The sequence below is a fragment of the Gossypium hirsutum genome, chromosome D11 (assembly GCF_007990345.1).
Source record: "Gossypium hirsutum isolate 1008001.06 chromosome D11, Gossypium_hirsutum_v2.1, whole genome shotgun sequence".
Lineage (NCBI taxonomy): Eukaryota > Viridiplantae > Streptophyta > Magnoliopsida > Malvales > Malvaceae > Gossypium > Gossypium hirsutum.
Window position 1 is genome coordinate 37,701,160 of NC_053447.1, and position 18,447 is coordinate 37,719,606.

The window sequence follows — 18,447 nt, forward strand, 5'->3', positions numbered from 1 at the left end:
GCAGACTGAAGATGGCAAATCTTATCTCCCTGAAGTTGCAGTGGAGCAGATTAGAGCCGATAATCCTATCTCCCTAAAGTTCCAGTGGATCAGATTAAAACCTTAGATCTTATCTCTCTGAAGTTGCAGAGAGTAGATCGCATCTAGTCTTATCTCCCTGAAGTTGCAGTGGAGAAAACTAAGTATGCAAGTCTTGTCCTCCTGAAGTTGCAGAGAGGCAGACTGAAGATGGCAAATCTTATCTCCCTGAAGTTGCAGTGGAGCAGATTAGAGCTGATAATCCTATCTCCCTCAAGTTGCAGTGGAGCGGATTAAAACCTTAAATATTATCTCTCTAAAGTTGTAGAGATCAAATTGCATCTAGTCTTATCTCCTTGAAGTTGCAGTGGAGCTGACTAAGTAAGCAAGTCTTATCCTTCTGAAGTTGCAGTGAGGCAGACTGAAGATGGCGAATCTTATCTCCCTGAAGTTGCAGTGGAATAGATTGAAACACTAATTCCTATACCTCTGAAGGTGCAGTAGGAAGGAATGAAGCTACTTAGAAGAAGAACACCAAGGTCCACTATGACCGGGCAAAATTGAGCATTTTAAAGTCTTTGCTTAGTTGCCGTTACACGATAACGGGTAAAGAGGGGTAGCTGTAATACCCTATTTTGGCCCGGGTCTAAAGGGCCCAAATTACAACGGGCCTATGTAGCCCAAAACTCGAAATAAGCAGAGGCCCAAAGCAATGGTCCAACACGAAATCATAAAACCTAGGGTTTCTGGGATGAGTCTCGCGCCCCAGCCACCTAGCTTCGCCCTCCGAATCTCAGCCGAATCTTCATCTGCACAGCAAATAAACACAAAAAGGGAAACAAGATCAAAGATTGCAAATTAAGAAGAAATCAAACAAAATTTTTTATTTTATTATTAGGGTTATAAAATGCCATTCGAAATACTGTAAAAGGGATCAAAAAAGGAATACAAGAAAAAAGGCTATTATTTTACAGCACAAACAGAGAATCAATCGAAGGTTGATATTTTCGTTTTGTTATTTATTTTTAGTTTTATTTATTTATATACTGATACAAAATAAACTAAAAGAGAGAGAACTCACCTGGGTTCGGATCTGTGACGTTGCGGGGACGATCGAGGGTGCCACCCCCGAGGATCGGTGGCTGAAAATCGAACGGTTTTGTAATGGCTTGAATTTTCAGTGATGTCGAAATGGTGATTCGAGATCACTAAATCTGAAAAATGAGTAGAAAATATTATTAATTTAGTGAGAATAAGTAAATGTGAAGTTGGGAAAATTTTTGAAATAGTGAATAGTGTACTAGGAATAAATATTAAAATAATTAAAATCGAAAACGAGGTATCGAGACCTCGAAGATTTTAAATCGAGCCATAAGTATTTTTAGAAATATTTTTAGAGTGTCATTGAGTTGGTATTAAAGTTTCGTTAGAAACTTTTAACGTTTGGATAGTCAATTAACTAAAAAGGACTAAATTGAAAATAGTGTAAAATTTGTTAAATTGTGGTTAAATAGCTTAAGTGATAAAAAAGGAGGGATTTAAAAGGCAATTAGGCCCAAACTATATGGGCTGGACGGTTGGGCAAAAAAAATATGGAAAAGTGACGTAATAAGGGTAAAATTGGAAATTTTGTAAAAGTTAACAAATAAAAATCTCTATTAAAAGAGTTTCTAGGCAATTCTTCATAATTATTAGCCAAAAAATTCCATTGAAGAGTCCCTCCAAGCTGGTTTTTCATATATTTGAATCATGTAAGTTTAATTCTTGATTATTTCTTCTAATTTTTGTGGTTTTGATACTTTTACAATTAGGTCCAACTAATTGCTTCATTAGTTATTGATCTTATGGCTGATTTTGAAAGTTACCATTGATGAGTACTAAATTTTTATAATGAATAAACATGGAATTAAAGCTTTGATTTTGTTATATGATGATTCTATTAAAGTAATTTTGATAGAAATTGATTTTAGGGACCTAATTGTGAAAAAGTTGGGAATTAGGGTTTGGTGTTGCGGTTTTGAATATGAAAGGCTATGTATGTCTAAAATAGTTGGAAAAGGTGTTGATTGAGAAAAATTAGATCAATTGAGGGGTTAATTGAGTAGGGACCAAATTGTAAAAATTGTAAAGTTTGGGGTAAAAGTGTAATTTCAAAAATTTAAGGGCAGAAACTGTGAAATGAATTAGAATTGAATTATATGCTGATGAATGAATAAATTTGTATTTTAGATCGAGAACCCGAAGCAAGCCGAGGAAAAGAAAAAGTAGTTGATTAGTCCCTGAACTTTTACAAATTCTGCAAATCGACCTAGGTAAGTTCATATGGCTGAAATTTAATGATTAAATGTTAATTTCATGAATTATATAATGTATGATGAAATGTATTTATTGTTGAAATGAGAGTAAAATAAAAATGCAAAAATCGAATAAATGATCAAATTAAGCGGAACGCTGGATTTGAGTATTTCTGATCAAGAGATAAAGTGATAAGTTGTAGCTTTAGCTACACTTATCTGATCAAGTGACAAAGTGATAAGTGCTACACTTATCTGATCAAGAGACAAATTGATAAGTGGTAGCTTTAGCTACACTTATCTGATCAAGTGAAAAAGTGATAAGTGTTATACTTATCTGATCAAGTGAAAAAGTGATAAGTGCTATACTTATCTGATCAAGTGACAAAGTGATAAGTGGTAGCTTAGCTACACTTATCTGATCAGGGACAAATGATAAGCGATCATACGTAAGACCATAGTTATACTATGGCAAAGTGAAAGTGAAGTACTCAAATTTTCGTAACCGTTCCTTAATTTTGATCACGGATGGTAAGTGACAAATTGGCCCAAAGGAAGTATGGTAAAAGAATAAGTAGTAGTGAGTTTATACCAAGGAATTCACCAAAGATTGTGGTTGACAGGTAAACTTAGTAATGGTGTATATTGTATAAGTGTACAAATGTTTGGTAAGATTTATGTTTTATGCCTATGAACTTACTAAGCTTTTCTATAAGCTTACATGTGTGTGTTTATTATTTTTTGTAGATTAACGTATTTATACATTCAGAGGATCGGATCTACATCGAGAATCCCACTATCCAGATATACTCCGGTAGATTTTGTTAAACAACTTTTTGGATTTATATGGCATGTATAGGAAATTGAAGTAAAAAAAAGTAATAGAATGAATGACTAAGTATGCAAAGTAAATTTGAATGTTATGGTTGTGTTAGATATCGAAATATATACATGTTTTTAGTTTGAAATGGTTGATTGGTTGAACTTCATTAGTATTTAAATGAAGTAGATGAAATACTGGAATTGGTTGTGATTTGAAATTTGCAGGGAAGGTTAGACAATTATAAAGGGGTTATATTGAATTTTTTTTTTAAATTTGCAATGGAGCAGTTCTTGGACAGCAGCATTGATGTAACTTTGAAAAATCACCAAAAATAGTGGAAATAGAATTAGAAGTTGAGTGAGATATGAAATTAAATATAAAAGAGTATACTTTAACATGAAAGCAATGGAGTAAGAAAAAGAGTTATATATTTTTCGATATTTGAAATTTAGTGATATAGGGTCAGAATGATTTTGAAGTCCCCTGTTCTGACTTTAGAAATTCATTAAAAATTGTACAAAAGGAATTATGAGTTATAATTTATATGTTTAAATTCCTTAATGAGTATATTTTAATTATAAATAAGTGGAAGCACCATATGAAGTCTTTACAATGAGATAATTTAATTTTAGTGACAAGAGGTCAGGATAGTCAATTAGTGAAATAGGGTATACTTCAACTAATAAACTGTACTAATTGGATAAACAAAAAATTATGAAAAATTTATGGTGAATAAATATATGAGTCTAGTTTCAGAGAAAATTTACGGATCTAAATTTCAAGTTTTGTAGCTTGATTTATAATTATTTTAGTGACTTCTATGCAGGTAGACAACTTTATTTGTGAATGGTGAAATTAATTTTTAAAGTAAATTTTTATGCCCCGAACTTTTAAGTTAAGTCAAGTAATGCCCCATGCTCGACTCTGGCAACGGTCTCGGGTAAGGGGTGTTACAGGTTTCTTGACTCCTTTGCAGTTTTGGATTGCTTTTTTGGGACTTTTGAACCCGGATTTGGGCTTAGAGGGGTCGATAAGGCCAAGTAGGCTTTTTTTCCTTTTCCGGCCACCGTAGACGGCGGTGCTGTCGCCGGAGGACGGTGGCCAAAGCGGAGGCTGATGACTGGCCGTTGCCCGGACCCCTGGCCGGACTGAAGGGTTGAGAGGTTTTGGTTTTTTTTAAAAGAACTGAAAAAAATGATTTTTCGAATTGTTTTTTGGCTTAAATAAGCCTACCAAAACGACGTCGTTTTGGACATGGGTCGACCCGACACCGCCCGACCCGGTCTAGGATCCGCGTGTTTTTGAGCGGAGGGGTAAATTATTCTTTTAGCCCCTCCGTCTTTTAATATTTTTACAATTAAGTTTATTTTATTTTTAAAATTCGCCTTTAATTTATTTTCAATTTCAATTTGGTTCCTATGGAACGACGCCGTTTAGAGGAAAAGGGATAATTTCGCTTCCAGTCCCTCCATGATTATGCGCGCGTTCAATTTAGTCCTTTGGGCTTTATTTATTTACTGATTTACCCCAGAATTTTTTATTTGCAGTTCAATTCAATCCTTTTTTACATTTATCTTAAAATTAATTAATTTTAATAATGTAATTGTTTTTGTTTTTATTTTTTATAATTTTCATATGTAATTATTTTTTTACATGTATATTTTTTTATGTACATATTTTTTTTAAAACTAATATTTTTTTTATTTATATATATACACATATTTATTTTCGATAATGTATTTATTATTTTTAATCTATATATATATTTTTAAAAAAACAAATATTCTTTTATGTTTATAAACACGTATATATATGTTTTTTTTATTTTCAAAAATGCTTAAATATCTACTTATATTTTAACACATATTTTATAATTTATATATATATTTCTATACTCTTCTCTATTTTCACAAATATGTATTTTGTTTATATAAATTTTTATAATCTAAATCTTATATATAAATTCATGCGTATTCTTTATAGTTTTAATGTATATGTCATGTACATTTATGCTTTATATTTTTTTGTTTATTTTCTATTTATTTATGGTTTCATTAATTTTTTATCTTGCTCGTTTATTTAATAATTTGCATGTCATTAACTTTTTCTCCCTCATGTATACTTGTTTCGTTTATTTATTTGTTTATATTATTTCTATGCCATTATCGTATTTATTATTTTTGTATTTGTTATCGTGACACTTATACATACAACATAACATTACATCATCTTTTTACTCGATTTTAAAATAGAACTTTTCAAAATAGGGATAATACTCATATTTAGGATTTTTTAAGGAAATTGAGCCCTAACGTATTGGGTTCCGATTTTTTGGTAAAATCTAACAATCGAGGATTGCTCTTTAATCAAACAAAATAAAACTTATCATTGGGAATTCAATATGTTGTGTCCTAACGTATTGGATGTGACACGTTGATTTCTCGAGATAAAGATTTTTTTTTTAAAAAATAAAGGAAATATTGAATGTTTGGGATTTTAAGAAATCGTGCCTTAACGTATTGGGCTGCGATTTCTTCTTAAATTTTAAACAACTAGATATTTTCTTAAATTTTATTACACGAGTTTTTGACTAACTCATCGTGAAGAGAATAAAATGTGGTGCCCTAACGCATTAGGTGTGATATTTTTCTTTTTTCAAAACGAGATGGTCTTAATAAATAATTTAATTTAATTAAGGACCGCATTTTTTCAACTCTCGACTTCAAGACATTAATTAAACAATTTGGTACCAATTTTTGGGCGTTACGAGGGTGCTAATCCTTCCTCATATGTAACTGACACCTGAATCCGTTTTTCTAAAACTCGTAGACCAAAGCCATTTTTCAGGTGATCCAATCACACCGTAATAAATTATTGGTGGCGACTCCTAATTTTTCCAAATTTTCATCGACAACTAATTTGTTTTTTTTTTCCAAAAATGAAAATGTTTTCGACAGAAAGAATTGAAAGAATTGAAAGCTCAGTTGCAAGAATTAACTGATAAAGGTTTTGCAAGGCCTAGTTGTTCTCCTTGGGGCGTACTAGTGCTTTTTGTGAAAAAGTAAGACGGTTCGATGAGGTTGTGTATAGATTATTGGCAGCTTAAGAAAGTAACAATAAAGAATAAATATCCACTGCCTAGAATTGATGATCTATTTGACCAATTGAAGGGAGCCACTGTGTTCTCTAAGATAGATTTGAGATTCGGTTACTCTCAGTTACGGGTTAAAGGGTCAGATGTTCCGAACGCTACTTCTGAACTAGGTATGGTCACTATGAGTTTTTTTGTGATGCCATTTGGCTTGACTAATGCTCCTACCATATTCATGGATTTAATGAACCGAATCGTTCGACCGTACTTGGACAAGTTTGTAGTTGTGTTTATTGATGATATTCTGATTTATTCTCCTGATGAGATTGAACATGCTGAACATTTGAGAATAGTTTTACAGATTTTGAGAGATAATCAGTTGTATGCCAAGTCTAGAAAAAGTGAGTTCTGGCTTCGAGAAGTCAGATTCGTTGGACACATTGTATCATGTGATGGTATTAAAGTTGATCCAAGTAAAGTTTTAGCTATTATTGAGTGGAAACCACCCAGAAATGTGTCAGAGGTTAGAAGTTTTCTTGGATTAGCTGGTTATTATAGAGGATTTGTAGAGGGATTTTCCATGCTAGGTACCCCGTTAACAAGGTTGTTGCGGAAAGATGTCAAGTTTGAACGGATTGAGAAGTCTCAGTAGAGTTTTGACAAATTAAAGGCATTGTTGACTTAAGCTCCTATTTTAGTACAGTTGGAAACGGGTAAAGAATTTTTGATTTACAGTGATGCATCCTTGAATGGATTGGATTGTGTACTTATGTAGGAAGGTAAATTAATAGCATATCCTTCCAGACAGTGAAAGCCACATGAGAAAAACTACTCGACGCACGATTTAGAGCTAGCTGCCATTGTATTTGCGTTGGAGATCTGGAGACATCACTTGTACCGTGAGAAGTGCCGAATATTCACTGACCATAAAAGTTTGAAATACTTGATGACCTAGAAGGATTTGAACTTGAGGCAAAGAAGATGGCTAGAGTTTATTAAATATTATGAGCTAGTGATCGACTATCACCCGGCTAAGGCAAACGTTGTTGCTGATGCCTTGAGTAGAAAGTCTTTATTTAGTTGAGAGCTTTGAATACTAGTTTGGATTTATCAGATGACAGTTCTATTTTAGCTAAGTTGTAAGCTAAATCGATGTTTCTTGAAGAAATATGTAAAGCTCAGAAAGATGACAGTGAGTTGCAAGCTAAAAGATCTCAATGCGAGTCAGGTGTAGACTCTGATTTTTAGATCGGTTTTGATGGTTATTTGATGTTCAAAAATTAGATATGTTTACGAAGAATGATGAGCTTATTCAAAAGATCTTACAGCAAGCACATAGCAGTTCTTTGTGTATTCAACCAGGTAGTACAAAGATGTATAATGATTTGAAGAAAACGTACTGGTGAGCATGAATGAAAAGAGATATTTTAGAATTTGTTTCTAGATGCTTGATCTGTTAGTAGGTAAAGGCTGAACATCAGGTACCTTCAGGTTTATTGCAACCTGTGTTAGTTCCTGAGTGGAAATGGGACCGAGTTACCATGGATTTTGTGACAAGGTTGCCGTTGACACCGAGAAAGAAAGATGCAGTATGGGTTGTGATAGATAAGCTAACGAAGTCGGCTAATTTTATTCCAATTCGTATGGATCATTCACTTGATAAGTTGGCCGAGTTGTATATTTCAGAGATATTCAGACTACATGGAGTGCCGTTATTGATTATCTCAGATAGAGATCCGAGATTTACTTCGCAGTTTTGGAAGAAATTGCAGGAAGCTTTGGGCACAAAGTTAAGTTTCAGTATAGCTTTCCATCCTCAGACCGATGGTCAGTCAGAGAGAGTTATTCAGATACTTGAGGATATGCTCAGATGTTGTGCTTTAGAATTTCAAGGTAGTTGGGAGAAATAATTATCGTTGGTAGAGTTTTCCTATAATAATAGTTATCAGTCGAGTTTGAAGATGGCACCTTATGAAGCTTTGTATGGACGTAAGTGTCGTTCGCCTTTGTATTGGATAGAGCTTAAGGAAAATCAGATTTACGGGGTTGATCTAGTCAAAGAAATAGAAGAGAAAGTAAAAGTCATTAAAGATTGCTTAAAAGCAGCTTGAGATAGATAGATATGATTAACTTTTATGATTTATCAATTGATTGGATGCATGTGTTAGGATACCGATAAGAAATTTCAGCGATTGCATGTCTGAATTGCATATTAGGGTTTAATTGCAAAAGTGGGTAAATATGAGCTTTAAATGATAAAGGATTTAACAGACGTGCATAATTGAAGTAGAGGTCCTTAAATGGTAATTAGACCATTAGATTTTCATGGACAAAAATGGGCATGCATAGATAAAAATAACTAAAGTTTTAATGAAGGGTATTTTAGTCATTTGGTAATAAAAATAATTAAAAGAGAAAAAGATGACAAAATGTGCTCATCTTCTTCCATAAGGGGCCGAAACTTCAAGGGACTCAATAGCTAGGGTTTCTTCACTTTCTCAAGCTCATAGTAAGTGCATCCAAGCCCCGTTTTTAATGTTTTTTTTTATGTTTTTGGAGTGCTCGTAGCTCGGTTTAGCTTATTCTACCATTAATTCATGTTAGGGTTCATATTTGGAAAAATACCCATAGGTGAAATGTGTTTATTTTGATGTTTTATGGTAGAATATGAAGTTTGAAATTATGTTAAACAACTTTTGCTAGGCGATTTTAAGTGAAAACGAGTAAAACGACATAATCGGTAAAAATACCTAATGTTCATAAGTAAATGTTAGAGTGGGAATTTGATGTTTCCATAGAAGGGAAAGATGTTCACAATATCATAAAACATAAGAATAAGGGATGAAGTTTAATTTCTGAGCTTTGGGGAAAAAGTGTAAATATGCAAAAGTTTAAGGGCAAACTCATAATTTAGCTAAAGTTCGAGTCAAGGACTGTTTTGATGAATGTGAGTATTAAATAAGCTAAATATGTCATTATAGATCAAAAGGAACAAAATCCAGAGTTAGACCAGGGAAAGAAAAAGGTTGAGGACTAAGTTGCTAGATTTGATCGTATTTTGTACTGAGGTAAGTTTACGGTAAATAAATGCAATATTGCAATAATTATTATTAATGTTGTTAATTTTCCAACAAGTATGTACTTATTTCATGAAATTATTTAATGTTGACTCAAGTATGAGATGATAGAGAATCAGTGTTAAAAAGTCCCATTGAAACATTAGGAATGTATCGGATACAAATGTCATGACATTAGGGGGATGAGATCCCATGTAAGACCATGTCTGGGACATGGCATTGGCATTATTGAGGTTATGAGAGGTCTCACGTAAGACCATGTCTGAGACATGGCATTGGTACCTAGATGAGAGGTCCCCAGTAAGACCGTATTTGGGACATAGCATGGGCACCGATATAAAAACTCTCATGTAAGACCATTTCTGGGATACGACATTTTGGAAACATGAAAATTTATGTGTTTTTGCATGCCCTTTTTAACTTAAAATCATGTTATTTCGGTTAAATTCTTGTCGAAAAATAATTAAATATTATAAAATAATTAAATTAGGTTAAAAACATGAACATGATGAATTTTAATTCATTTTATAGTTAATTTTGATTAATTTTGACTATTTTCAACAGATTCACACAAAGGGCAAAATTTGGCTCGGCAGACAATGCTCGAAGAATAAAATCGAGAAGCAATTTGAAGCATCGAGGCAAATTTATTTCCAGCCTAAGATGATCCAAAAATGTGTGTTAGTTCATAATAATTAATTTTAATTTATTCCCAATTTAATTTGAACCGAATCTAGTGAACCGACCTAGCCACCAATTAGGCTGCCCAGGACCGTCCATATGCTGACTCAAATCAGCATTTTATCTGACTAAATAAGCTTGCAAAGAAGCCCTTGAAGAACTTTTAACCTTGCATTCAAATCCCTCCAAAAAATGCGGCTTTATGGATTTGCCCCTGCCTATTTTTAGAAAAGTTGAATCTCTCAACTTTGCCATGTGTGTGGCCAGCCAAAGGGGGTCTCTTTGGCTGATGGAATTTGCTATTTTTAGCAGCCACAATAAACTATAAAAGCCACCCCTTGCTGATCATTCAACTCATCCCTCACACTCTCATTTTCTCTTCTCCTCTCTTACTTTCTCTCAACTTTTCCTTTCCATTTTCCCTTTTGTTCAAGTGCCAATTTTTTCTCTTGGGAAAGAGGTCATCATCAACCATTGTTGAGCAGTAATTAAAGTGTTCATAAGCCACCTTGATAGCTGAGGATAACAGAGAACAAAGAACAGAGAAATCAGTCAAGCCACTGAGAAACACCAGATTTGCTTCTTGTTCCCTATCTCTTTAAATGTCGTTGTTGTTTTGACAAACATGTTTATGAAAATTTTTGCCATTGAAATGGTTATTTTAATCAATCTAGCTTGAATTTAATCTGTGTTGGGTTGATTATATTTTGCCTGCTTGAATTATTGAAATTGTGTTTCTGCTGTTATAGGCTTCGGTAAAATGCTTGATTAAGTAAAATCATGCCTAAGTTATTCTTGCAATATTAATTGTTAAATAACTAATGAATTAATTATTAAATCGTATTGAAATTGTAATTGGTCGATGCAATACTTAATCAGTGCATGTTTATTCTTCTAAGGTAGCTGAAGTTAATTTAGCATTGTATTTGGCGATACATATGCCTTGCATAGCTTGCAAGAGTATTGCGATTAAACTGTTTCAAGGTAGAAATACCCTGTTACCTCACTTGATCTTTTATATGCTTGTGAAGATTGATTAATCGCTTGGATTGACATTGAAAAATTTTCAAGAGATTGATTAATTTAATAAGTATGTATGAGCAGTAGTTAGCAAATTACCGAGTTGTCATGAATTTGTTCGTAGTAGTATATACATAAGTTTAATAATTCTACGTTAAAGGGATGTAATTAATCCAACACAATTATATCATCTTGATTAAACCTTATTTGAAATTGTGCATTATAACCTTTTTATTTTTAATTTTTTTTACTTAGTTTTTAACCCTTACTTTTTAATCATGTTTAAACCAAAATATTTTCCACTACCAAAGTGTTTTAACATTAATTTCATAAATACTCTTTTTTATAGTCCATGTGGGTACGATAACTCGACATTTACTTGTTACTTTATTACTTGTTGCGATTGTGTACACTTGCACATTTTCATCGTTCCAAGTTTTTGGCGCCGTTGCCGGGGACTTTTTTTTAAAAAAAAGCCATTATTTGTGAATCTGTTTTTACATTTTGGTTTATTTATTTTCCTATTTAAATCTTTACTTACTTAATATTTCTGTGATTATTTCAGGTGTTTATGAGTATTGACCAGATTATTGATTACTCCCTGTGGACCCTGAAATAGAACGAACCTTTCCACAGCGAAGAGGACAAGCGAACTAGAGATAGATCAAAGAGATAAACTTTGAGAATATGAATCAAGGAAATGGAGCAAACCTTGCTCAGAATCCTATCCTTCTTGCTAATGATAGGGATAGAGCTTTACGACAGTATGCTGTGCTAGTATTTAACGATCTTAATTCAGGTATTAGGAGACCAAAAATTGAGGCACAAGAATTCGAGTTAAAGCTAGTCATGTACCAGATGCTTCAGACTGTGGGCCAATTTAGTGGAATGCCTACTGAACATCCTCATATTCACTTAAGACTATTTATGGAAGTGAGCGATTCTTTCAAGTTAGCTGGAGTACCTAAAAATGCATTACGACTGAAGCTGTTCCCATATTTGCTAAGGGAAAAAGCTCATGCCTGGTTGAACTCATTGCCATCGAACTCTATTTCTACATGGTAAGAGTTAGCCGAGAGATTCCTCATGAAGTATTTCCCACCGAGCAAGAATGCCAAGTTGAGGAATGAGATCATTGCCTTTCAAAAAATGGATAATGAGTCCCTGTATGACGCATGGGAAAGGTACAAAGCGTTATTATGAAAGTGCCCTCATCATGGAATCCCACATTTCATTCAACTTGAGACATTCTATAATGTCTCAATGCTCACATGAGGATCGTAGTGGACACCTCTGCTAGTGGTGCTCTGCTTTCTAAGTCTTATAATGAGACTTAAGAAATTATTTAGAGGATTGCCAGCAATAATTATCAATGGCCAACCAATCGAGCAACGTTAGGAAGACGAGTCACTGGAATACATGAAGTGGACGCTCTCACTTCACTTGCATCTCAGGTATCTTCAATATCCTCAATGCTTAAGAATGTTACCACTAATGGGTCTAACAGTGTTGCAGACCAACCACCTCACCAATTTGAGAATATAGCCTGTGTCTACTGTGGGGAAGGACATTTGTTTGAAGAATGTCCATCGCACCCCGAATCCATATATTTCATGGGTAACCAAAACCAAAACCAAGGGAGGCAAGGACCGCAATCCAAATTTTATAACTCATCGTGGCAAAATCACCCGAATTTTTCCTAGAGTAACCAATGGGCTGGAACCAGTAACACTTATGCCCAACCTAGACCAACTCAGTCACCTAGTTTCCCCCAACAAGTTCAGAAACCAAACCAAGCGGAACCATGGCGAAAAACATGGCGAAAAACCAACCCAACTTAGAGAATCTATTGAAGGCATACATGGCGAAAAACGACGCCACTCTAAGGAATTTGGAGAATCAAGTGGGCCAGCTTGCTACTGAACTCAGGAACCGACCACAAGGTGCTCTACCTAGTGACACAGAGAATCTGAGAAATTTGGGGAAAGAACATTGTAAAGCGTTGGCATTGAGGAGTGGAAATACATAGAGCCCAACACTGTCGAAGTTGAAAAGGATCCAGCTGACGCTCTAGATTCAAAAGAAGTTCAACCAAGTGTTGAAATTCCAGTTTCACCAGAACCAAAATCTGTAAAACCTGAAAAAGTAACCTCTGGACTAGCTAATTCTAATCAACTAACAATGTCGTTAGATGCAGAATTGCCGCCAAAGGCGAATCAACCAGAATCAGTCCCAGTAATGAAACCACCACCATCCTACCCTCAAAGACTTCAGACACAGAAGCAGGAGATTCAATTCAAGAAGTTCCTTGATGTACTCAAGCAACTTCATATCAACATCCCGTTGGTTGAAGTACATGAGCAAATGCCAAACTACGTCAAGTTCATGAAAGATAGCTTGTGTAAGAAACGAAGACTTAGAGAATTTGAGACAGTAGCTCTAACGAAGGAATGCAATGTATATCTTCAAGAAAAACTACCCCCAAAATTGAAGGATCCTAGATGGTTTTCCATACCGTGCAACATTGGAGCAACATATTGTGGTAAGGCATTATGTGACTTACGTACAAGTATCAACTTGATGCCTATGTCAATATTTAGGAAGTTGGGGATAGCAGAAGTTAGACCAATTACAGTTACGCTTTAACTAGTAGATCAATCCTTAGCACATCCAGAAGGAAAAATCGAGGACGTATTGGTACGTGTAGATAAGTTTATCTTTCCTGCTGACTTTGTAATTCTAGATTTTGAAGCAGACAGAAGTACCAATCATCCTAGGAAGGCTGTTCCTAGCAACTGGAAGGACCCTTATTGATGTGCAGAAGGGCGAGCTCACATGCGGGTTCAGGATGATCAGGTAACATTTAACGTCTTTAAGTCTATGCGATTTCCTGACACAATGGATGATTGCTCTGCAGTGTCTGATTTGGAGGATTTAATAGTGGATAAGGAACTCAACTACGTTGAGGACCCACTGGAAAGAATTTTGACATTGGATCCTCCAAATGATGAAGAGGAGGATGAATACTTAGCTTTGTTAGAAGCTAATCAAAGGGGATTTAATCCCCAATCCTGTTTTGAATTTTTGGAGTTAGAAAAGAAGGACTATTCCCAATCAAAAGCATCGATCGAGGAGCCACCTAAATTAGAACTCAAGGTATTACCTTCTCATTTAAAATAGGTTTATTTAGGTAATGCTTCTACTCTGCCTGTGATTGTTTTAGCAGAATTGACCACTAAGCAAGAATAAAAACTTATCTTAGTTCTAAAACAATTCAAGAAAGCCATCGAATGGACCATAGCCGATACTCGTGGTATTAGTCCATCTGTATGCATGCACAAGATTATCCTGAAAGATGGCACAAATGGGACGATCGTTGGACAACGGAGACTGAACCCCATCATGAAGGACGTAGTAAAAAAAAGATCATCAAGTGGTTAGATGTGGGTATTATCTATCCCATCTCAGACAGTTCATGGGTAAGCCCAGTCTAGTGCGTGCCAAAAAAAGGGGGTACCACGGTCGTAGAGAACGACAACAACGAGTTGATACCGACTAGAATAGTTACGGGATGGAGAATCTGCATCGATTACCAGAAGCTAAACAAGGTAACTAGGAAAGATCACTTTCCTTTGCCGTTCTTAGACCAGATGCTGGATAGACTCGCAGGACGAGATTACTACTATTTTCTTGATGGATACTCAGGGTATAGTCAAATTACAGTAGCATCGGAAGATCAACACAAAACGACATTCACTTGCTCGTACGGTACGTTTTAGACGCATGCCATTTGGTTTATGTAATGCGCCTGCTACATTTCAAAGATGTATGATGTCTATTTTTACTGACATGGTTGAGAAATATTTGGAAGTTTTTATGGACAATTTTTCAGTATTCGGAGATACTTATGATGGTTGCTTAGCCAATCTAACTAAGGTACTAAGGCGATGCAAAGAAACGAATCTCGTACTCAACTAGGAAAAGTGCATTTTATGGTACGAGGAGTTGTTCTAAGGCATTGGATAATGAGACATGGGATCGAGGTTGACAAAGAAAAGGTTGATGTTATTGAGAGACTCTAACCTCCAACATCAATAAAGGGTGTTAGCAGCTTTTTGGGCCATACCGGTGTTTATCGAAGATTTATCAAGGACTTCTCCAAAGTTGATGAGGAATGCTTTAAAGCCGTCAACGATTTGAAGAGTCGATTAGTCACGGCACCCATAATCGTCACACCAAACTGGGATTTGCCATTCGAATTGATGTGTGACGCAAGTGACATTGCAATTGGAGCTGTCTTGGGCCAGCAAAGGAACAAAGTTTTTCATCCCATCTACTACACAAGTCGAACCTTAACAGTAGCTTAATTGAATTATATGGTAACAGAAAAAAAGTTACTTGCTATTGTGTTTGCTTTCAACAAGTTTTGATCTTATCTGGCAGGTACCAAAGTGACTGCCTATACGGACCACTCGACAATAAGTATTTACTTGCAAAGAATGACGTTAAGCTAAGGCTGATCCAATGGGTACTTCTACGTCAAGACTTCGATCTTAAAATTCAAGATTGAAAGGGAGTCGAAAATCAAGTAGCAGATCACTTGTCCAGATTGGAGCCACAAGAAGGGAATTCTCCTCTTATTCCAATTCAGGAGACGTTTCCAGACGAACATATCCTGAAAGTAAATCATGTCCATAATACCCCTTGGTTTGCTGATATTGCTAACTATTTAGCTTGTGGTTTGATGCCAATTGATAAGACGTATCAACAAAGGAAAAAGTTTCTTCACGATGTGAAGTACTATTTCTGGGAAGAGCCATATGTGTTTAAAAAGTGTGTAGATCAGATGATCAGGAGATGCGTGGCAGAAGATGAAATACAGAAGATTTTATACTACTGTCACTCAACTCCAAGTAGGGGACACTTCGGAGGTACACGTACAGCAGCCAAAGTATTGTAAGCCAAATTCTTTTGGCCAACACTATTCAAGCATGCATATGCTTACATGAAGACCTGTGATCGACGTCAAAGGGCTGGAAATGTCACCAACAGAAATGAGATGCCTCGAACAAAGATTATTGAGGTAGAGTTGTTCGATGCAATGGCTATTGACTTTCTTGGTCAATTTCCTCTATCTTGCGGTCACAAGTACATATTAGTAGCAGTAGACTATGTGTCTAAGTGGGTCGAAGCTGAGGCATATCCGAAAAACGATGCTAAGGTTGTGATGAAGCTTCTGCAGAAGCATGTGCTCACAAGGTTTGGAACCCCAAGAGCTATCATCGGTGATGAAGGATCCCACTTTGTGAACAAGTGGTTAAAATGGTTATTAGACAAGCACGGAGTGAAACACAGGGTTGCAACAACTTACCATCCGCAGACAAATGGGCAAGTTAAACTGGCAAATAAGGAGATCAAAGGCATACTTGACAAGGTAGTCTGCCCGAACCGACGAGATTGGTCTACAAGATTAGATGATGCTTTATGGGCTTATAGAACAACATACAAGACACCGTTAGGGATGTCACCCTATAGGTTGGTTTTTGGGAAAGCCTTCCATCTACCATTGGAGTTAGAGCACAAAGCTTACTGGGCTCTTCAATAGCTTAATTTGGATCCTAAACTCGTGAAAGAGAAATGGATGTTCCAACTCAATGAGTTAGAAGAGTTTCGAATGTTCTCATATGAAAATGCCAAATTACTTAAAGAAAGACTCAAGAAATGGCATGACAACCACATTCGAGTTCGAGAATTTGAAGCAGGTCAGCAAGTGTTGTTGTTCAATTCCAGATTGAAGTTCTTTCCAGGTAAGCTAAAATCACGTTGGTCCGGTCCATGTATTATTCACCAAGTCTATCCATATGGAGTTGTTGAACTCCAAGGTAAGGGAGGTAATTTTGTGTTAATGCTCAGCGCCTGAAACATTATTGGGGAGATAAAATTGAATGGGATAAAACCTCGTTCATTTTATCGAATACTTAATTTTACATTTTTCTTTTTGAATAAATGATTTAGGGTATATTTTCGGGTAAAGTATGTTTAAAAAAATTATGTCTAGGAGATTAGAACTTAGGCGGGACCATTTGTGACCCCTCCAATCTTTCTTAGGAATTTATTTTGACATAATTTTCCAAGAAATTATCCCCTAAATGGAAAAAGAAAATTTTAGTTTCAAATAAAATGGTCAATCTTGATCCAAGTTTTAATTTGCAACTCAATTTTATATTTTCATTAAGTCTAGGGACTTAATTGAATTATTTTTAAAATTTAGTCCCTCCTTTCGTATATAATAAAAAAAACTAGGTGCCTTTCTTTGTAAATATTTTCAAAAAGCATCTAGAATAAATATATTTAATATTATTAATAATTTGATAAACTATAATATATAATTTTATTATTTATAATTTATATATTAATTTTTATCAACTTAGCTTAGAATTAGGATTAATTAGGAATTTTTTTATTTCTGCACAATAAAATAAGAGATGGGAATCAAAAGTAAATATGGACAAGTAGTAAAGTCTAAAGTGTGGAAATAGGTATATGCATGTCTAGGATTGGAAACACTTGGTACTTAAGTACTCAAATTGACTCACCTCCTCTTTTCTGGAATCCTATCTGGTGTATAGTATCTATTCACTTTAAACAATTAGAACATTGTTCATTTCAAGTTGGGGGACCGAAAATTGAAATTATTTCCACTCAGAATAAAATTTTTCTTTTAATTATGAATATGATATATTTTTGTTCAATAAATTTGAATTTTATTAAGTATGCTAAACTTAAGTATGAATAAAGTTTGATTATTTCCATAAATTGTTATGTTAGCTTAATAATGACATGAAATCTATTTCTAATAAAGCATGCAAATCATTCCATAACATTTTAGTTCTTTAGGAAAGTTAGGCATGCCTGAAAGTTTAAGTCTTTAGAATTGACTTAGTAGTTTCTTGAGGCGAAATCCTAGGAAGCATGGAACATTGAAACTGATTGAGGCAACTGTTGTTTAGTCCGTTTGAGCCTTTCAAGCCAACCATGATGAAATTTTTATCCTTTAAAACCCAACTTCGAGACTTTATGGTCTAATTTTATTTGAATCCTTTCAAAGTTAACCATCACTTTTCTTAATTATCTTTAAAATGTCTCAAACACTAGGCTCAGTACTATTCAAAGTATTCTTTGAAAATAAGTTTGGGGGAGTTGCAAAAAAGTATGAAATGCTCTAAAAATTGTAGTACATGCAGTAAAATACACGAAAAAAAAGCATATGTACTTGAAGTAAATTGCACTAAAGAGCATGTGAAAAGGAAAGAAAAGTTGATGTATTGAAGGTAATTATTTCGAAAGGTCTGATACAAGCTGAGTCTAGGGTTTTTTTTAAACCTAAAATTATCTATCTTTTACTTACCCCTAAGCTCAGCCACGTTACAACCTTGTTAAAGA

At 34.8% G+C, this 18,447-nt stretch overlaps 1 non-coding gene across 1 annotated transcript; it reads right to left on the reverse strand.

Annotated features, from left to right (window-relative positions):
- Positions 1 to 12,120: 12,120 nt before the first annotated feature.
- LOC121223910 (small nucleolar RNA R71) lies at positions 12,121 to 12,227 on the reverse strand. The gene has a single exon (XR_005921377.1). It is a non-coding gene; the product is annotated as a small nucleolar RNA R71 (small nucleolar RNA).
- Positions 12,228 to 18,447: the final 6,220 nt, after the last annotated feature.